Source organism: Trachymyrmex septentrionalis, unplaced genomic scaffold (genome assembly GCF_001594115.1).
Source record: "Trachymyrmex septentrionalis isolate Tsep2-gDNA-1 unplaced genomic scaffold, Tsep1.0 scaffold275, whole genome shotgun sequence".
NCBI classification, from domain to species: domain Eukaryota; kingdom Metazoa; phylum Arthropoda; class Insecta; order Hymenoptera; family Formicidae; genus Trachymyrmex; species Trachymyrmex septentrionalis.
Window position 1 is genome coordinate 244,046 of NW_017305436.1, and position 22,046 is coordinate 266,091.

The following is a 22,046-nucleotide window of genomic DNA, read 5'->3' on the forward strand; positions in this document are numbered from 1 at the left end:
CGTAATGCATAACGTAATTGGTAACAGCGGAGATAATAACGAGAACCGTTGCATCCTGAGTCGGAAATTCATAACGCGACAATACTTAAATTCGTTACGGGACACACGCAGTGATGTAACAATTGGTATTAAAAAACGCACCTTAGTGGGATTTGAACTTGGGACCTCTGGATTATGAATCTTTTACGTTATCCGCTACACTTCTTCAATTGGTAAATGTGTTATTCATTCTCTACTTCAATTCTCTACAATCAGCTAAACTAGTAACAAAATTATGTAGATATAATAAAAACATCATCATTTAACAGATATAATAAAGTATAAACAATTTACATTATTATGGCCCGATTGCACTTCGAGCACTTTGAGCGAGACTTAAAACTCTCTCTATCTCGTTTTAAAGCCGAAAAAGAGACAGAGACAAAGAGAGTTTTAAGCTTAGCTTAAAATTAAAATAACGTTGGTACAATCGGGCCTGTGAGACAACATTGGATAATCTAATCTCGCTTGATCGATGTCGCGCGTGATTAGCCTAATATTCGGATTGTGTTCGACTTGGTTTGTGAATGTTCACATTGATCATTCATTTTATTTCTAATGAAAGAGAAACAAAAGAACATAGCTCAATTATTTTTGCGTTACAATTTTTTTAAACTTAGTTGGATTTAAATAAAAAATTTTCTACTTATAATTTTGAACAATTTAAGTAGCATTTATAGTCCATTTTTAAATAAAAACTTTTTTTATTCAATTAAATTAAAAAATTGCATTTTATATTCAGAATATTGAATTGAGCAGTATTCACATTGCACAGAAATTGTTGATATTATTTTTGAATTTAACTGAATTAAAAAAAACTGTACTTTCTATTCACAATTCTGAATTGAGTAGTATTCACGATGCACAGAAAATGCTAATATTATTTTTAGATTGAAAGGCATAGAGATATGCTCTATTCAATTCCTATAATTTTTTATTCCGTTACATTGTACAATATTTGTACTGAATTAAAGTGGAACATACCACGTACTTGTACCACTTTAATTCAGTACAAATACAATGTAACGGAATAAAAAATTACAGGAATTGCATAGAGCATATCTCTATGCCTTTCAATCTAAAAATTAAAGTGGAACATACTTGTACCACTTTAATTTCTAAAAATTCCCTCTTTTTCATAATTTTATTAAAGGTCTAGTTGTGTGACAAAGAAAAAATTAATTTCAGAAATTATAATTGCGTGCCAAGATGATTGTCCGACGTATTGGTACGCAATTATAATTTCAGAAATTAATTCATTTAAATGAATATATATAATAGTTCAATATCTTAACATTCAGATCGTAGTGACGCTTCGTATTTAAAGTAAGTATCTAAATGGTCTTATTTCCAATCTTATTGTTCTCATTACATCCATGACAAGCGAGTTGTCAACATCGCGTAATATGCCAATACTCAAACAGCCATATAAGTTTTAAGTAATTATAATCAGTTGTAATTTTAATTTTATTTATTAAATTTTACATTATTGATTCAATGATTATTTAATAAATTTAGTAACTTAATGGACATTGACATATGGATGCGAATTGACTTATCCAGATTATTCACACATTATTCACAGTTCAAATTACGACGAACAAATATGTAAGTTCACACAATCTAATGTTCAATTTTGTATTTGACGGTAATTATTGTATATATTTTAGTCTTTATCATTAATGTATTTACTGAAGAGGATCCAAACCAAGGATCGGAACGTACTTCAATTATTGTATATAATAAAACGTAATTGCAATAACATCGGCTTTCAAGATTTTTTATTCTTTATCAATATATTAAATTCAACATAATGTAAGTGTATGTAACGATTACATAGTTGCGTGAAAAATTATAACATATTAATGTTACATTAATAATAGTTGATAGAACAGTTATTTTTCTCTGATATGTGTTTCTTATTTTAGATTTATTTCCATTCATCAAAATTATTCCACATTGATAACAAAAAAATTATAAGGAAAGGTACCATATCAAGTTTGTTTTATCTATCGCACTAACTATCATTAACATATTATAATTTTTTACGCAACTATATAATCGTTACATGTACTCGCATTATATTAAATTTAATATATTAATATTGAGTAAAAAATTATAACATTGATGTTATTTTTGCTGGCATTTACGGGAGTTATAATATAAAACAGTTATATGCACGCTTCGATACTAACACAGTATAGCTGATTTTAAAGGTTTCTCATCAGAAATTCCAGCAACATCAACTCATTTTTGTTTCAATTTAGAATCTTGACCAAATCTTATGATTAATCTCAATAATAACCTTCCTTATTAGAATTGGTGCATCTTGGAATACTGCATCTGGTAAGCATTTCGTAATATGCACAAAATACAGATATCTGAAATGTAAAAATTCGTAGTTTTATTTCATCTTTATATATACGAGGATGGTCCCAGAAGTACCCGACCTGACATACAAATGGCGGTTGTTGTATTAAAAAAATCACTGTAGGAGAAAGCACCAACTTTCTAAAGCTTAACTATGAAGTTTGAAGACGCTACGTTGTTCAGTATTTGTTTGGCAGCCATCAATAGTGGACGATCTCGGTGAATTTGCAAAGATGGAAAAAATTGGTCATCGTTGTGTGATACAATACTTTCATTTGAAAGGTCTTAGCCCAACCAATATCAAAGCCGAGCTGGATTCTACTCTGGAGGAGTCTGCTCCTTCGTTTACAACAGTAAAATATTGGGTGGCAGAGTTTAAACGAGGCCGTACGAGCTGCGAAGACGAACATCGCAGTAGTCGACCAAGTGAGGTGGCCATTCCAGAAATGGTGAAGAAAATCCACAAAATGGTATTGGGTGACCGTCGATTGAAAGTGCGCGAGCTAGCAGACATGGTAAACATTTCAAAAAGTGCTGTACATCGCATATTGGCTGAAAATTTGGATGAGAAAGCTATGCGCAAGGTGGGTGCCACGCTTGCTCACAATTGAACAAAAGCAGCCTCGAGAGGATGTTTCAATCAAGTATTTGACGATGTTTCGCAGCAACAAAGCCGAATTTTTGCGCCGATTCATAACCATGGATGAAACATGGGTCCACCACTTCACACCTGAAACGAAGGAACAGTCGAAGCAATGGACTGAAAAGGGAGAATCGGCTCCGAAGAAAGCAAAAACAGTTCCATCGGCAGGCAAGGTCATGGTGTCAGTTTTCTGGGATGCGCGTGGGATAATTTTCATTGATTACCTTCAGAAAGGAAGAACAATCAATGGCGAGTATTATGCGAACTTATTGCAACGTTTGGGTGATGAAATCAAGGAAAAGCGGTCACATTTGGCGAAAAAGAAAGTGTTGTTTCATCAAGACAATGCACCAGTTCACACATCCATTATCGCGATGGCCAAAATCAATGAGTTAAAGTTCGAATTGCTTCCCCACGCATCCTATTCGCCAGATTTAGCCCCCTCGGATTATTTTCTCTTTCCAAACTTAAAAAAATGGCTCGGTGGTAGAAGATTTACCAACAATGAAGAGGTGGAGTCTGCGGTTAATGGCTATTTTGAGGAGTTCAACGGTTCTTACTATAAACAAGCCATCGAAGCTATTGTACATCTCTAGGAAAAGTGTATCGAGCTAAAAGGAGACTATGTTGAGAAATAAAGATATTTTTTCCCAAATTTTTTATGTTTTCTTTGTTAGGTCGGGTACTTCTGGGACCACCATCGTACAATAGAGGGAGGCATATACTTCCAAGATTAATAATATGTATCACTTATAAAGATTTGACTAGTTGTAAAATAACTGCGACTTTTTCAATTTTTCTCTAATCTATTCTAACCAATTTCTGCATTCGTGAATGCCCTATGAAACTTTGATGACCAATCAGAGGAGACCGAATCACGTGATATGGTTTGCCACTCTCTCCCTGTGAAACTCTCTAGAAATCGTCCATCTCTAGCAAAAAGAATACATATTAAACAAATGTAACATAAAGAAACATGATTAACGCTATGTGCCATAGTAGCGAGTGGAATGACTTTCTGACAGGCCGCATGAACAAATATTAAATTGTGAGTCTCTAGAAGATAAAAGATTTAGTAACAAAATTGTCTACAAAAAATTAAACTGTCAGAAATTCTATAAAGCAAGTTCGATATTTTAATATCGAAGAATTCAAGATTTTCAAGAAAAATTTTTGACGAAGAATATTATGTAGCTTTGAGATCAAATTTTCTTTATTTTTTTTCTGATATTTGTTACAATAAATAGTGATGGAATTGATATTTCATCATTTTTGCGTTAGTATTTGGCTAAATATTCATAAATCTAAAAATCTATCGATAAAACATATCAATCTCCATCGTTGTTAGAATAAACCAAGAAATGTTGAATTCATCAGTAAAACAATAAGTACAGCAGGATATGATCATTTGTATTTATACAGGCAAGTGTAGTGCCTACACTTTACATATGCGTATCTCTTTTAAAAGATACACATGGTATATAAAATACATATACATACCATCTGATCAAATTTGACCCGGACTGGTTAAAAAAAACAACAATTTTATGTATTTTAATATAAATCTTTATGATCGCCTTCAAAATAGCCTCCTTCTGAGTCAATACAAGCATGCCAACGATTAATCCAATTTTCCATACACTTCTTATAGGCCTCGGCCGGGATGGCCTTTAGTTCCTTTAGCGAATTTCTTTTTATGGCCTCAATCGATTCATGGCGCGTTCCCCGGAGCGGATATTTGAGTTTCGGAAACAGAAAAAAGTCACAGGGAGCCAAATCTGGCGAATACGGTGGCTGAGCGATGACTTTTATTTCGTGTTTGGCCAAAAATTCAGTCACAATCAGGCTGGAATGTGACGGCGCATTATCGTGGTGAAAAATCCATGAATTGTCTGCCCACAAATCCGGCCGTTTACGACGAATTGCTTCACGTAGACGCCTCAAAACGGCCAAGTAGTATTCCTTATTGACCGTTTGACCCTCTGGAACGAATTCATGGTGAACCACACCACGGTAATCGAAGAAAACGATGAGCATCGTCTTGATTTTCGACCGACTTTGACGTGGTTTTTTCGGCTTCGGTTCATTTTTGGCGCGCCACTCGCTAGATTGTTGGGCAGTTTCGACGTCATATTCATAAACCCACGTCTCGTCACCAGTAATGACGCGTTTGATGAATGTAGGGTCATCAGTTACGTTGGCAAGCATCTCTTCTGCGACCTCTACTCGACGTGCTTTTTGCAAAAAATTCAGGTCTTTCGGTACGAGTCTGGCGGCGATGCGCTTCATACCCAAAACATTAACCCAAATGTGTTGAGTCGATCCATAAGAGATGTTGAGAGCTTCTGCTATCTCTCTAATGCCAACACGACGATTTTCAAGCACAATTTCCTTCACTTTTTCCATGTTATCGTCGTTAACAGAGGTGGATGGACGACTTGCATGAGACAAGTTTTCTATGACCTCACGACCCTCACTGAATGCTTTATGCCACTCAACTACTTGCGTTCTCGATAGAGTAGACTCCCCAAAACACTTCTGCAACATTTTCAATGATTCCGTAGCCGTAATTCCATTGGAAACACAAAATTTCAAGCAAACTCGTTGTTCAATTTTTTTTTCATAGTAAAAATCGCCAGAGAAACTTTTTGCGTCGTAAACAAATGGCTGCCAAACACACACTAACTGACGTATCCCGCTCAAATTTCACACGAATGTCAGAGAAGGTTGTACCAATCTAGAAAAAAAAATTTTTACCGATTCAATTTACGCGCGCGGTTTAAATGGACCAGTCCGGGTCAAATTTGATCAGATGGTACATATCATAAAATACATATACATATACGAAAAATATTTATTCATCGAAAGTTCGATAAACAACGTAAAAATATTAAATTAATAACAAATTTAATATTATTTGAGATTTCTGAGTAGTCGCTGGGATCATATTGAATCATAACATCATAAACAAAAAATAACATAAAGTTTTTTGCATGCTATTTGTATTTAAATAAAAAAAAATTTGGATAAAACAAAGTAAGGATATCATTTTAAAACATTCATGAAAATGGAAGAAAACTTTTTTTATCTCCCTTGATATCATTGTAGATAGTTTGAGGGATTTTTTTTTTAATTTGGAAGATATGTAAAATATTATACATCAAAGTACACAAAGATGTTTATCCACATACATCGAAGAACAACGTGGTTTACAAAATTTCATGCAGTGATTGTGACGCTACGTACGTGGGATAGACAGAAAATTAAAGACAAGGATTGCAGAACATCGCAATCACATTAGATACAACACGTCGGCACGATCTGTAATAACGGAGCATAGGAGACAACTAGACCATGAATTTAAATGGGATGAGGTCGAAATCTTAGACGAAGAGCCCTGCTATCGGAGACGTTTGGTTTCAGAGATGATTAACATCAAGAAACAAAAGAATGGTCTCAATTTACAGACTGATACCGATGGCCTCCACAAAGCTTATATTCCCATCATAAATAGAGTTTGACTTTCGGTTACGAACAGTCCGTCTCCTCTCTCAGTCTGTGTTGATCCGCACTACTGAACGTACATGAAAATCGATACATAATGTCTTACATATCTGCGCTCCTTCTCACTGTACATATTTCATAAGTTTTTAATTTCTTTTTGGACATATTAATTCAAACTTCTTACATATGATTTCTGGTGAGTTTTTTATGAAATAATTTTTATTGACTTTGTTGGATTTTCGGTATTTTATATTATTTTATTTATGCGTAGTTGTCGGTAGTACGTTTTTTTGTTTTTTAATTTATCCTTTTTATTAACTAGAACTTTACCAATGACATTTTTAATACTTTTGACTGTTCAACCATACGGAAATTATGTTTCGAGATCAAGACTCACCCGAACTGTGATTATTCTGAATATGCGAACATTTGCGACAATTGATTTTATTCTGTTATTTTTTCGTTATACTAATGTCTGAAGAGGGCTCAAACCGGTAGCCGAAACTTGTAATTTATTAGTTTATAGTCTAATTTTTTTGCGTGATGTTTCATCGCTGTTAATATAATATATAATTTTATGAAAATTTAAAAAATGTGGTTGACTCTTACTTCGCCCGTTGATTGAGTTTTGTTATTATAATTTGGAAGATTTATTTCTTTCCATCGAAATTTTTAGCAGTACAAAAATTAAAAGAATTTTTGGGGGATTCTTTTGAAAGGAAGTACAAAGAAATTTAAATTACTAAATATTTAAAAAATCGCAATATATGGGGATAATTTTCAAACAGACCTGCCAACTAACATTGCTTGACAGTCAGTAAATAGCATATATAGTGAATAGGCTACGTATTAATATATAAACGCATTTCACGTGCCCTTTGCGACTATTTACTGACTGTTAGGCATTGTCGTTGGTAATTGACCTGTACATACTCAGCTTGAATTGTGCGATATCTCAGTGCAGTTCGTGCAATTTCTTATTCCATTGGTCATTTTCATTTTTGTATTCTATCCATTTTACAATCTCGTCCCGTTCTTAACTTTCGCGTGGTGGTATGTGAGAGAGAGCTCGCCTGAGGACCACTCCTCTTTGACCCGGGCGGGGGATTGCGGACGGATCTGATTTCGAAATCAGAAGAGAAGTCAGTAGATTCGTGCCTTGATCTCATTAGAGAAGAAAATCAAGTTTTTTTTTAAGCAGGGAAAGCGTTTTCCCAGAATATCTTCGCCGGTAAGAGCCAATGTCTTAGATTCTTTCGAATTTTAAAGATCAAATATCCTTAAGAAGAATACAGATAAAAAGTCTAAAAGCTCGAAAAAAAAAGAATAAGAGGGCTTATAAAGAGGCGCAGAAAGAAAGTGATGATTATTCTAGGAATAAAAAAGTAATCCCACTTCTTCCTTTAAATAACAGATCTCAGTCTCTTATTAATGCCCAAACGTCTAGCGACATTTCGTCCATCTCTGACATTATCATGCTTGAAGTATCAAAATAATTGCAGACGAATCTTGATGCTGAGGGCGATGGGAAATTAGGTATTTCAGAAAAGATTCCCCCACCTGTGAATAAAAGACATTGGACAAATAAACACCTGCATAATAAGGACAAGATACCTAGGGAATCTTCTCCTAAAACTTTCAATACAGAAACGACAAGTAACACGATTAATCCTCTAGATAGATTTTGTAAGTTGGAGCATCAACAAATCGATGGTGATTTTTCGAAGAAAATCATCTTCAGCGATTTTCAGAGGAGCATTTTCAACTTAATGGGTACGTGAATAAACAAAACTGTCGAATTTGGGGGACTGAAAATCCACAAGTGATCCAACAGCTTCCCATGCATCCACCACGAGTCACTGTTTGGTGCGGATTTTGGGTTGGAGGAGTGATTGAGTACTTCTTCGAGAATGCTGCGGGAAATGCGGTTACCGTCAATGGTGTTCGTTATCGTGACATGATAACCAACTTCTTATGGAAAGAATTGAACGGCATAGACTTGGAAGACATATTCTTTCAACAAGATGGTGCAACCTGCCACACTGCGGACGAAACAATGCAGTTATTGCAGACGAAGTTTCATGGTCGTGTTATTTCGCGCCGCGGCGATGTGAATTGGCCACCAAGATCGTGCGATTTGACGCCATTGGACTTCTCTCTTTGGGGTTTTCTGAAAGGAAAAGTGTATGCCAATGATCCACAGACCATTCCGGAGTTGAAGGAAGAAATTAGACGTACCATTAATGAAATTAATCCGCAATTATGCCAAAATGTCATTGAAAATTTTGTCAAAAGAATGAACGTTTGCAAACAGAGTCGAGGCGGCATTTATCGGATATTGTGTTCCACATATAACCTCCATGTTTGTACTTTATATTAAACTAAAAACATGTGTACTTTTCAAATAAATAATATGTTTTATTAATAAATTAAAATGTCAGGTCATTTTGAGACACCCTTTACAATAAAGACGATCAGTCTCCCTACATTCTCACTATACAACAAGAACCTAGTAACGACAAAGCCCGGCTCAATCCTATTACAGTCGTGTTATTTCAAAATACGTATGTGAGTAACTACATCATAAAGGTTAAGTCTGCCGGTCGTAAAGTAACGGTTTTACTCAATAATCTTGATAAAGTAAACAGCCTTACTCAGTTTGAGGCTCTTAAAATTCATAATTTAAACTCTGTCATTCTAGCATTTAGAGTCACGAGAGCAGGTGTTAGGAATCGGAATATCCCGATTGACACAACCGAGGAAATGATTTGTAATGAATTTAACTCTTCTTTCAAAATTGTTTCAGTGGCCATCTCGAGGCTTTCCACCGGTTTTTTGGTGAACCCTGCAGTGCGACGAAATTGTGTGCAAGCGTTCCGCACTTCTTAAAATCTACAAGCAATTCTCTACCATTGAAAATTATGAAGCATATCGTGAGGCCGCGCGCGCGCGCTGTGAGACAAGCAAAATGTGCTTTTCAGGGGAAGGGGAGGAGACGCAGGAATTAGAAAACCTTCTGTGAAAGCTTCAATCATCTTACCCTTACCTTGGAAATGTGGAGGATGATTACAAAATTTAAGAATCGCCGATTGGTGCTTTCAAACTCGTGGGGAGGTGGTAACATTTCTCATTCTAATGATGTAGACATTCAGAGAATTATCGGAAATGTATGTCCTGATTCTTGATCTCCTGCTCCTTCCAATATTCCTACACATCCACAAGCAGTTCCTTGTTTTGGTTAGACTCTCCCTTTTCATGCGGTAAGTTGCAGGCCGCTTTGGAATCGATCAAGGCTTCTTCTAGTCCAGACCTCGACTGCATAGACTATCAATTCTTTAAAACTTTCCCTAATGATCTTTTAATATGTCTTCTATCCATTTTTACCAACTATTTCAAGCAATTACTTTTCCAGAGCAGTTTCATTCGATCGTTCCTTAAGCCTCAGGAGAATTACCATCCCAACATCTTCCTCACATCCTGTGTACTTAAGATTGTAGAGCGTTGATCCTCAATCGATTATATTAATTGGCGGAATCTCTCTCTTCCTCCATGTCACCTTTTTTCTCGAACAATCAGTTCGGATTTAGAAAATTCAGATCCTGCCAAGACAACTTAATAATTCTCACTACTAACATTCACACAGACTTTATACATAAGCTGGACAGTAGCAATCTTATAGATATCAAATCCGCATTTGACAATGTACTGCCACATATTCTCCTGTATGATCTCGTTGACCTAGATTTTCCTCTTCTTTTTATTAATTTCATTAAAAACCTTATTTTGTTTCGCACGATTCAATTCGTTATACAAGGCTTTCTCTCTCGGATCCGCTAACATCTCGCCAGCTTATTCACATTGGAAGCTTTGAAATTTCATTAAACAACTTAGCGGCATTCTTAGTGGGCAGGAGTTTGGATATCTCCCCTAACAAAACTCAAATGATGATCTTCACGAAAAAAAAAAGAATCTCTCCACGGAAAACTTGAGTATAGTTTGTGAGCCATACCATCTGTCCTTCTCCCTACGTTAAGTTTCTCGGAGTCATTTTAAATCCCAGATAAAAAATATTTGGAACATATCATTTACAAAGGAAAGAGAACAACTCAAATCATTGCCGCTTTAAGAGCACACAGTGGGGAGTCCACTCTAACCTCCATCTCACAATGTACATAGCATCTCAGAAATACGTGGTCAAATTTTAGTATCGTATTCTATTGTCCAGGATTGTAAGGATGGAAAAACGTAATAAACATTCTACTGTCTCTAAGAATGAAAAAGATCATATAAACATAGATCCGGAAATTTTTCTTTTTTTGAGATATAAACACTTTTTGCTTATCTTAAAAGTTTACATGAATAGAAATCATACGAAGTAAATGTTGTGGTAGAGTAAGTGATACTGTTATCAAAGGCAGCTTATCGTAATAAAATAATTTTTATCTAAACGTTGCATGATTAAGATAGTGTTACCAAGATGATTTATTCAAATATTGAGGCAGCAGATATACTCGTTTAATGTATGAATGAGCTAACGGAAAGTAAAAGACTTTAAAGAAGCTCTGAATCTGTATCGTGAAACACAAAATAGTCATTTTTAGCAATTTCTTCAAGTAAATTACAAACCTTTAAAATATTCTTTCGTAAACAAAAAGTGTTTATATTTTAAAAAGGAAGAATTTCCGGATCTATGTTTATATGATCTTTTTCATTCTTAGAGACAGTAGAATACGATATCAAAGTTTAATCATCTATTTCTGGAACATCCTGTATAAATCTTAGATCATGGAATATGCCTTGTCAATATTCGCTCTCAAAGATAACAATTCACTAAAAAAAACTCCAGCGTATTCAAAATCCTCGATTATCATAACTCAACCTCAATCAATGTGATCCATCCGATCTTCCTCTCTTCAAACATCGATTTCAATACCTTGCAGCCACATACTTTATTAAAATTTCGGTGGAGGATCATTTTGTAATTACAAAAATGCTGGAACTATGCGACTCTGTTCCAGGATTCCTCTTTCCCATCCCACTTTTCAGTGTATTTGAAAGCTTCTTTGGAGATGTGATTAAACACTCTACGGTATTTTACACCGATGACTTTCAAAAATTGATGATAATATTTATATTGGGGCGGCGGTTACGTTCCCCAGTTGAACCATCAGATGATGGCAGAATCTCCTTTTATGTCTCAATTTATACAGTGGAAGCATGGGCTATTTATAACGCTTTGCTTACTGCTTTAAATGTAAACCTAAAAAAAATATCCATAATTTCAGATTCTAAAAGTGTGTTAGAAACCATCAATGGATATCGTAACAAGACGAACAATTATTTCATCCCGTCTATTAGAGTCCTTATGGAGGCGGAGTCTCGTTGTACTCAAAATACATTTGGATTCTCTCGCATTGTGATATCCGAAATCAGGCTAAAAGAGCTATTTGAGAAGACATACAGATCAATTTTAAAGTTCCATATTCTGATCTCTTTACTATTCCTAAATCTCAGCTAACTAACTTTTTTGAGAAATACGTAGAAAGATCATCCTAAATTAAAGGAGAATATTTCATTAAAAATATTTATAATAAAAAGAGGATTCATCTCTCTTTTGATTCATCTCTCTCGCATCCATTATTACACTTAATCGCCTTCGTAGTAATCACTTTAACTTAAACTTTAGTCTCTTTCGGAAAAATATTATAGACCCTTTCTACTACGGCTTCCACTTCCAGGACCTTCAACGCATAATATTTTATTGTCCTTCACCGCACATCACGCTTACCCCCTTTGTCATGCTCTAACTGAGGATAGCAGCTCTATCAACCACGCTGCAAGCACTGTTTAATCCTTCGTTCAAAAATGTACCGCTTATTTGTTAGCTTCAGCAAAGCCATCGTCGGAACTTTTGATTTTTGTATTTACACGCTTGCGCAGACGTTTCGATCTCTGAGCACGGACCTGTCTTAGCAGTGATAGCCGCTCACGGCTTCCTGCCGTGAGAATTAGAGCCGTATGGACTCCGTTTTATTTGGTGACTTAATGTCGCCAGTTGTGTCTGAACAATCAGAAACTTCTACACACCTTTTTACGCATAGTGAGAAATCTAATAACGTGATGTCGCCTTTGTATTCACGGAGGAAGGAGCCAATAATCAAGAAGAAGAAGAAGATCTACTGTTAGAGTCAAAAAGATAGCTTTATTCTATTTTTTTGATGTTTTAAAATGATTTCATTATTTTGTTTTATCAAATTCTCTCTTTATTTACAAATGGCATGCAAGAAACTTATTTCTCGCTTATGACGTCACAATCTAATATGACCGCAGCAAGTATTCAGGAGCTTTAATGACTGTTTATACGCGGACCACCTTTATCTTCTTTTAGCTCCAGTAGAAAATACACACATCGAAAAAGTTTTATATCGATTAAATTGCGTATTTAATTATGTGATACACAGAGAAATAACGTCAATAACACTAACATTATGCATTGAAAGAAATAAAGTGAACAGGTAAAGTTATAAGAAAAATTATTTTTTATCTTGATATAAAGAGAGAAATTCATGAAAAGGGGATGAGACGCAAAACTTTTTTCGATGAGTATATCAATAAGAATTAATTAATCGCAATAGCCAAAATGACAAATTTATTTTTTCTCTTTGAACGAAGGACACAATTCTTTAACAATCTAATGTTACAATATCGCGGCAAGCAAATATCATTGTCGTCGAGATTACTCTGAAATACAATCATAAAGCGTGTGACAATGAAACATTAGCGTTTGTTGCACGTAGCCTTTCGGTTATTGATAGAAGCTATCAATTAATTTTGATTATTTCATGAAAATAATAAATAGTTGATGACTAATTCTATCTGTTCTTTTATTTTCCAATCGCATGAAACTGTAATTTAATTCACTCGTTTCCAATTTATTTTTTACTATTTGATTTTATTTTCGGAACTAATACAACGATATATTTCATTTTCACAAAGATATCTTATATATTCTCATTTTTCTCTCATTATTTTTTAGAAAATCAGATACAGTAATAAGTTGATATTACGAAATTCATCATTATTTTTACAGCTAGTGGCAATAATCTATTCATCAAAGATATTACACAAACGGAGTTGAATAATATATTATTGGATACACACACGCGCGCGCGCGCGCACACACACATACACATTCAGAGTGTCCGATATAACTAAAAGTCCTCTCTCATAAGTAGCTAGAGCGGACAAAACTGAACGAATTGTCGAAAAAAGTCCTGTACTATTTTGTAATAAGTAGCAATTTTAAAAAATCTGCAATTAAACATATATCCACCTAACCTACCATCAAATGTAAGCGCGCAGCGAAATACTACCGCTATCATAAGATAGTAAGTGCACAGGAAGTTGTTTACTATTATACAAGCAGCAATGGCAACGTATGCGTGGCGAAATAAAAAACTTCCCCAAAGGATGATCATATCTTGGTGTGCGCTTGCATGTGATAATATACCAGATGGATACACGCTCATTTAGCGATTTTTAGTAATTCATGGTTATCATAGACCTGAAAAACCTGAAAAAATCATGGAAATTTAAATGGGTCATGGAAAATCTGGAAAAGTCAGAGATAAATATAAGAAACTGGAATTTTGAGCAAAATTCCCTTAAAATACTTTTATTTCAAAGAATTGTTATAATTTTTTAGATAATATGCTTAACGTTTATAATCAAATATTGATTTTCTTATTGTTAGTATTGCAAATTATATACTACGCCATTCTTATGTAAAAAAAATGTAAATAATTAGTCAGATTAAGGAACACTCCGCTGATAACCTTAATCTTGATATGTTGTCATGGTCATGATCCTGAATGACCTCCGATAGGTTTTAGATGACTGTCGTCCTTCGTGAAAAAGTTATTAACAAAAAATGTTTTAAAAATAACGTTTTATTTCTACTACATTTTTCAGAAATATTCAGAAATATTTGGAAAGTTTAATGGTATATAATAACCTAATCCTAATTTAACTATGGTATATGATTGGGTTAAGATTAGATTATTATATACCCATGGATATATAATACAACTATGTAACAGTAGTATTTCCTGCTTTAAAATATGTTTGCTATTCGTATACTGTAGAGAAGTGAGAGTTGAAGGTAAGAGTCGTACGTCCCTTTGCAGAGGAGAAAAAGGGTGAGAGTTGCTTCTGCTGAAAGTCATGCGCCCCTTTGCAAGGGGAGAAGAGGTGGAAGTCACTTCGGGTGAAAAATGTAATAGAAATAAAACGTTATTTTTAAAACATTTTTTGTTAATAACTTTTTTACGAAGGATGACCGTCATCTAAAACCTGTCGGAGGTCATTCAAGATCACGACAACATATGTCAAGGTCAAGGTCGACGGGGTGTCCCTTAATCTGACTAATTACCAAAATGTATTATATAGAGATACGGACCACTCTCCGATGACCTTAACATATGTTATCAAGGTCATCACTCTGAGCAACCTCCGACAGGTTTTAGCAATTGCTCGTTATTTATTAAAAAGTTATTAACAAAAGAAGGTTTAAGAAATAACGTCTTATTTCTGCTATGTACAGGGTAAGTCTGAAAAGCTCACCACATTTTTCTCGAAAATAGTTAGAGATAGGAGGAACACACCTATTATCAAAATTGTAGAATAAGTAGGTGGGCATACTTTAATGATCTTGAATCTTGTCCGCGGTTTTCACATTACCAATAAAAAAAGTGTTTTTAAATAAAAAGGAATATTTTTTACTCGTTTTATTGATGATGCTCAATGAGCTAATTAACTTTGCATTAGAGTATTTTTTGAAAATTCAATTATTATCGATATAAGCCAAAATAAGTCAAACAGTCCAAGAAATTCACTGTGTTGATTGAAACATGACTGTAGTCTTCTTGGAAAGAAGACATGACTGTAATCTTCTTGGAAAGCTTCGTTCACTTTGATATGTTAATTATTTACGGTGAGATAAAATGTTACGCAAGTAATTGATTTGTATGCTGCACGCTTTCCAAACCCTTGTCATTTCGTAAAAGAAGTTTTTACACATTTGACGAATCGAGTACTATTAGAAGTGTTAAGGTTCAATCAAGACAAAATGTCATTATTACAAATGAAAATTTGTGTCTATTGACGTATTGACTGTAGTTATTATAATACAAATCCACATGTCTCTACAAGAGATATTGCTGGCGATAGAAATATTAGCCCAATCTTCTGTGTCATACTCAGGAAAAAAAAGTTCCATCTATATTGTATATCGGTACTCCAAGAACTCTCTTGCAGAATGATTTTAACATGAGAATCCATTTCTATATATGGACTCAAAATAAATTACAAAATCCTAACTTTTTTCGATTTGTGTTGTGGTTAGATAAAGTAACACTTAAAGGCTCATTTATACAACTTTGTAGCGCCACAATTGTAAGCACCGATTCGTTCATATGGAGCAACTTTCTGATGCTACAGAAAAGTGTCGCGAATATGGACCAATTCGTGGCGCGACAAGAAACATTGCAGATGCGTTCAAATGGGCGAATTCGTGGCGTGACAGAAAAGCACTGCTGATGCGTTCAGAGAGTCATTTCGTGACGCGACAAAGAATCATCACAGGTCCGTAATATTTGATTGATAGAATTACATACAAATTCCGTGTAGATTTTTAGCACGCAATTTTACACTGTACATTTACACATTACGTTTATACATGAATAAGTCAAAATAAAAAATTAAGTTTATTTATTGACTCATCCATCGTACATTGCATATTGTAGATTTTAAGAGAAAATCTTCTTTGTATCTCGGGGAAGAATGCCGCCATTGATACTGAACGCTTTATAATTAAAATAGAGGCTTCTGTTATCTGGTACACTAAATGCAGAGTACAGTAATAAATTTAAAAAATGAAAGCATGGGAAGTACTGTGTACATTATTCACGGAATGCTTCAGAGACATGGACACTGCAAAAAAAAATCAAGCAGGTAAGATTTTGTTAAATTTTCAATTTTCTTAAATATTTAATGCCTAACATTTTCTCACTTTATATAAAATGAAAAAATTATAATATATAATTACGAACTTATCCAATTCAATATACATTGTTTGTAAATAATTATTATTTGATGAATTATAATTTGAACACGATCGATAAGAATAAATTTAATTAAGCAAGAAAAATACCTATTTTTAGTTTAAATAATTTGGTCGAAATTATAAATCAATAAATAATTAAATAATGAAAAACAAAAAACAAATATAAAAGTAAATAAGAAAAATAATAAGAATAAAATAAATAATTAAAGAATAAATTAATTTAATGATTAAACAATAAATCTACTAGTCTAATAACAAATATTTAATATCTAGAAAATCGGTATTATTCGAATTTTCAGCACAATTAACAGTCATTCGTTTAATAGCCGCAGTTATTTAACGTAAGTAGAAAAGTTTGAAAGATTTCTTCAACAGAGAACTGAATTTAATAAAAAAAATCCAAAAGTGATTCAGCCACTGATTCAAATAGGAAACAATACGTCTATTTTCAATAATTTTCCTTTCTAATGCCAGTAAGCGAAACGGAACCTCCAAAGTCTTTTGAAAATCAGAATAATGAATTAGAAAATGAAGCAAATACTTATCAAACAGTTACAACATCACCTAAAAAAAAAGGAAAATATCAGTAGAGAAGCAAATGCTTGATATTTTGATTTCTAATATGGAGAAAAGAAATGCTTTTACAAGCAAAAAACGATAATGATAGACTCTTTTTACTTTCTTGATGGAGCCATTAATAGGCACAATTTGCATTATTGAAGCGAAATCAACCAATACTGGATGGACTTATTGGCAGAAAAAATTATTGGCATTCAGTTAAATCATTATTTTTTTTAGAAATCTCTAACAATCGAGAGATTTGTTCGTTTTCTTAGAAATAATTTTGCAAATTTAGGAAGATATTTTGCTGAAAGATAGGGCTCAAATGTGGCTTCAGTTAGATGATGCACCACCCCACTTCAGTATAAATACGAAGCGAGAGCTCAACAGAATGTTCCCAACAAATGGATTGATGGTGGTTCTGCGTTATTCCCTCGAGATCACTCGATTTAACATGTTTAAACTATTATCTCTGGGGAAGAGTAAGGGAACTAGTTTATTTTCAATATCCTAGCACTTTAGAAAATATAAAAAAAAAAGAAAAAATATTTTTCGTAAAATAATAATTCAAGAATTATAAGAAGTCCAAGCAAATTTTTTACAAAAATTACAGGCATGTCTAGATCAACATGGCGAACATTTTTAACATTTATTGCCATGATAAAAAATTTGTTCCAAACTTTCAGTCTGACTTATTTTTATTTATATCTCGACAATATATAGTTGAATTTTCGAAAAGATACTTTAATAGAAAATTATTCAGTTCATTGAGCATCGATAGAACAAATAAAAAATTCCAATTAAAAAAATTTTTTTTTTCATAGTTACTTAAGGTCTTCAAAGTATATCCCCCTACTATCATATAATTTTGATAATGGGTGTCTTTCCTCTATCTCTAACTAATTTTATCTCTAATCTAATTTTCGAGAAAAACATGATGACCTTTTTATTAGACTCACCCTGAATAATATTAAGTACCCCATACCTACCTCTTCTTACGGGGAATAACGATTGAGTGAAGCGTGGTCCATTCCATCTTCCCCCTGCCTAGAGACATACAACTTCCCACGCGAAGCAAGGTTCAACCCACCTTCCTCGCTTGACAATATATGTCAAGGTCATCGAGGAGTGTATCTATGCATAATTATCCAATTTTAATAAAATATTGGGAGTATAAATAAGTTTCCGCCGTTTGACAAACAATGGCGCTACCAGTATGTTATAGTTAAAATTGTCAGCTGTAAAACGTCATATCGTAAAGTTGGACATCTGGCAAGAACATAACCTTGAAATATTAGCGATTTTGCATCAGCATCTTATATCTTTTTTCGTGCGAAAATGTCGAGTTTTGAGCCGAATAAGCATCATTTGCGGGAGCTTTTGATTTACTTCTTTAATTTGAAGAAATCTGCAGCTGAGGCGCATCGATTGCTTGTAGAAGCATATGGTGAGGCTGCCTTAAGTGAGAGAAGTTGCCGTGAGTGGTTTCAAAAGTTTAAGAACGGTGAATTTGACGTCAAAAACAAAGAGTAGCGGAAGGCCGAAAGTGTACGAAGATGCGGAATTGGAAGCATTATTGGATGAAGATTCGTGCCAAACGCAAGAAGCACTTGCACTTACATTAGAAGTGATTCAACCAGCAATTTCACATCGCTTAAAATCGTTGGGAATGATTCAAAAGCAAGGAAATTGGGTTCCATATGAACTGAAGCCGAAAATCGTTGAACGCCGATTTTTTACATGTGAAATGCTGCCAGGCATAAATGAAAGGGTTTTTTGCACCGTGTAGTCACTGGTGATGAAAAATGGATCCACTACAATAACCCAAAGGAGAAGAAATCATGGTGACCACCTGGCCATGCTTCAATATCGACAGCCAAGCCGAACATTCATGGGAAAAAGCTCATGTTGTGTATTTGGTGGGATCAGCTAGGTGTCGTTTATTATGAGTTGCTCAAACCGAACGAAACCATTATTGGGGCTCTCTACCGAACACAAATGACCGAGCACTCAAGGAAAAACGCGCCTATTACTACTCCAGACACGACAAAGTTATTCTTCTGCATGATAATGCTCGTCCACATGCGGCGCCGGTCAAAATCTACTTGGAAACACTCAATTGGGAAGTTTTACCCCACCCGCCGTATTCACCAGACATTGCTCCTTCTGATTACTACCTGTTTCGATCGATGGCGCATGGCCTGTCTGAGCAACACTTCACATCATATGAAGATACTAACAATTGGATCGATTCGTGGATAGCTTCAAAAGATGAAGCGTTTTTCCGACGCGGTATCCGTATGCTGCCAGAAAGATGGGAAAAAGTAGTGGCTAGCGATGGACAATACTTCGAATAAAACATTAGGTACCGTTCTTTCACAATAAATGCCCAATTTTTGATAAAAAACGGCGGAAACTTATTTATACTCCTAATAATTAAAATTTATATTTTATTCAATATTTTTATTATTCAGTATTTTAATCATCCTTTTTCGTTATAGCAATTCTTTTTTCTAATATTTATTTATTTTTTATTGGTTTAAACATACTATTGCAAAAATTACAAAATAGTACAAGACTTTTCAACAGATCGCCTAGTTTAATTTCATTGTATCTGCTCACGAGAGGTGATCCTGTCATTATCGGACACCTTACACATGTATATACACTGAAAAAAATTCCTGCAATTTTACATGGAAATTACATGTTTATAACTGAAACATTACCTAAATATGATTAGAAATGTATAATTTCCAGTAAATTTCCAGTCATATTTAAGTTATTTTTCGATCATGAACATGTAATTTCTATATAAAATTACATGAATTTTTTCAGTGTACATTTGATACAAACGCACGCACACACTTACATGCATATATACATATATACATACAATAGTATACACAGGATGTATATTAAGTATGCGCTAAAGATTTTAAGGAGTGATTCCTCACACATAGGGCTAGGCGATAGTATCGATTATATCAATATTTTTCTACAAAATAATCGATAATTTCAATCGACGTTATAGAATTAATTGATATATCAAGATGGATTTTTAATGACATCAATGTTGTTGCATAATATTACACTATATATATTCTGTATCCAACTTTTAGGGCTGTTAGAATTCTCATCTAAGTATCAGTTTATCCTTATTGTTCACCGATTGTTAAATAAGGTTAGCATAACTCCTGAGGAATATTCGGATGGGAATATTCCTCAGGTGAACGTGCCGTAAAAGACATACTAGTTCTTTTTGTTTTGAGTAATGAGATTGACACAACTCATAGTAGAATTGTTATGGTTGCATAACTGACGTTGCCAATAATGCCAATCATCATTTTTCGGGACAAAACTGTAATGTAAATAACAAATCAAAACTTTCATTTCATCTGTGTACGTTTATGACACAGTACATACAGTAGCGCAACTCCCTGTCGGCACCTTTGATGTTAGTGTTGGCCAAAATGGAGTGCGCATGCGTGAAATAAGCAAGTTACCTAGCGTTGCCATGGTTATCACCTAAACTTCTTTCTCTTTTCATCCTTTTTTCGCTCAGTCAAAACTCACTAGATTTATTCGCGTCGCACTCCAACAAATGCGTTGGAGTGAGTAAGAGCTGTTATAGAAACATACAAAGTAGACAAAGAGCATACAACGTATACAAAGGAATAAACCTACCATTACAATGAAATAATGTGAACTTAATGAAAATTAATAAAAATAAATTATAAACATATTGGAAAATAAAGAGAAAATGTAGAAAAATATTAGGAAAAATATTAAATTAACTTAAAAATGTATATTTTTGTATAAAGAAATATTATGTAATTATATATCTATGAAAATGTTATGAGAAAGCTGAGAGATATAAAATAAATTTATATACATATATGTCCAAAAAATAAATTTAAAATACAATAAATAAAAAAAGTCCTTTTTGCTCGATTTTCAATGTTACTTTTTGTTCACTTTTTCACTTTATCACTTTTTTACAAAAATTAGACTAATCTCTCGAGATTTCTCAAACAACATTTCACCAAATGGACAATACACGTAATACTTCCCTCTAAATTTTTATTCTGAACATGTATGCTTGAAAGACAAATGTTTAAGTGAAACATTGAAACGCTTATTTAAATAGAGAGAGAAAGAGAGAGAACAATAAAAAAAGGGAGGAAATGAGACGGGGCAACTTGCTTATTTCACGCATGCGCACTCCATTTTGGCCAACATAAAATTGGGAGAGTTGCGCTCTGTACGAGTATATACCGTGTTTATGCGTTATGCAGTGTTAGGGCCATGACACATAAAAAAATGTAAGTGAAACGTAAGCGGTAAGTGAATTGGCCAATTATAATGAAGACTATAAAGTCATAATATAAGTAAAAGCTAATCCAATATATTGATTTCCTTATTATAATACTTCTCATATAGCACCGATTGTTGCAAGAAACTTTCAGTAAGGTTTCGAAATCATTTCGACTTTTCACATGTCATATGCAACAATTCTGAAAGAATTTTGAAATATGTCATATGAAATGTTGCAACAGAAATATTTTTAAAATTGTGTTCACATGAAAATAATTTTACAAAACTTTTAATTAAGTTATATCTGAAATATTTCATACCAAAGAAGTTGCAAACCTTGCAATTGAGCTGTTTCTGAAATTTTTCACATGTAATCAATTTTAAATGTTTCAGTTGAGTTATTTCTGAAATATTTCACATGAAATCGTTTTGCAAACTTTTCAATTAAGTTGTTTTTCTGAAATCTTTCACATGCAATAAATTACACATCTC

At 33.8% G+C, this 22,046-nt stretch overlaps 1 long non-coding RNA gene and 1 pseudogene across 1 annotated transcript; both read left to right on the top strand.

Moving 5' to 3' along the window:
* Nucleotides 1-2,663: 2,663 nt before the first annotated feature.
* LOC108749207 lies at nucleotides 2,664-3,763 on the top strand (annotated as a pseudogene).
* A 16,442-nt stretch (nucleotides 3,764-20,205) lies between these two features.
* On the top strand, nucleotides 20,206-21,553 carry LOC108749211. Its single transcript, XR_001939347.1, has 2 exons — nucleotides 20,206-20,639; nucleotides 21,509-21,553. It is a non-coding gene; the product is annotated as an uncharacterized LOC108749211 (long non-coding RNA).
* The last annotated feature ends 493 nt before the right edge of the window (nucleotides 21,554-22,046 follow it).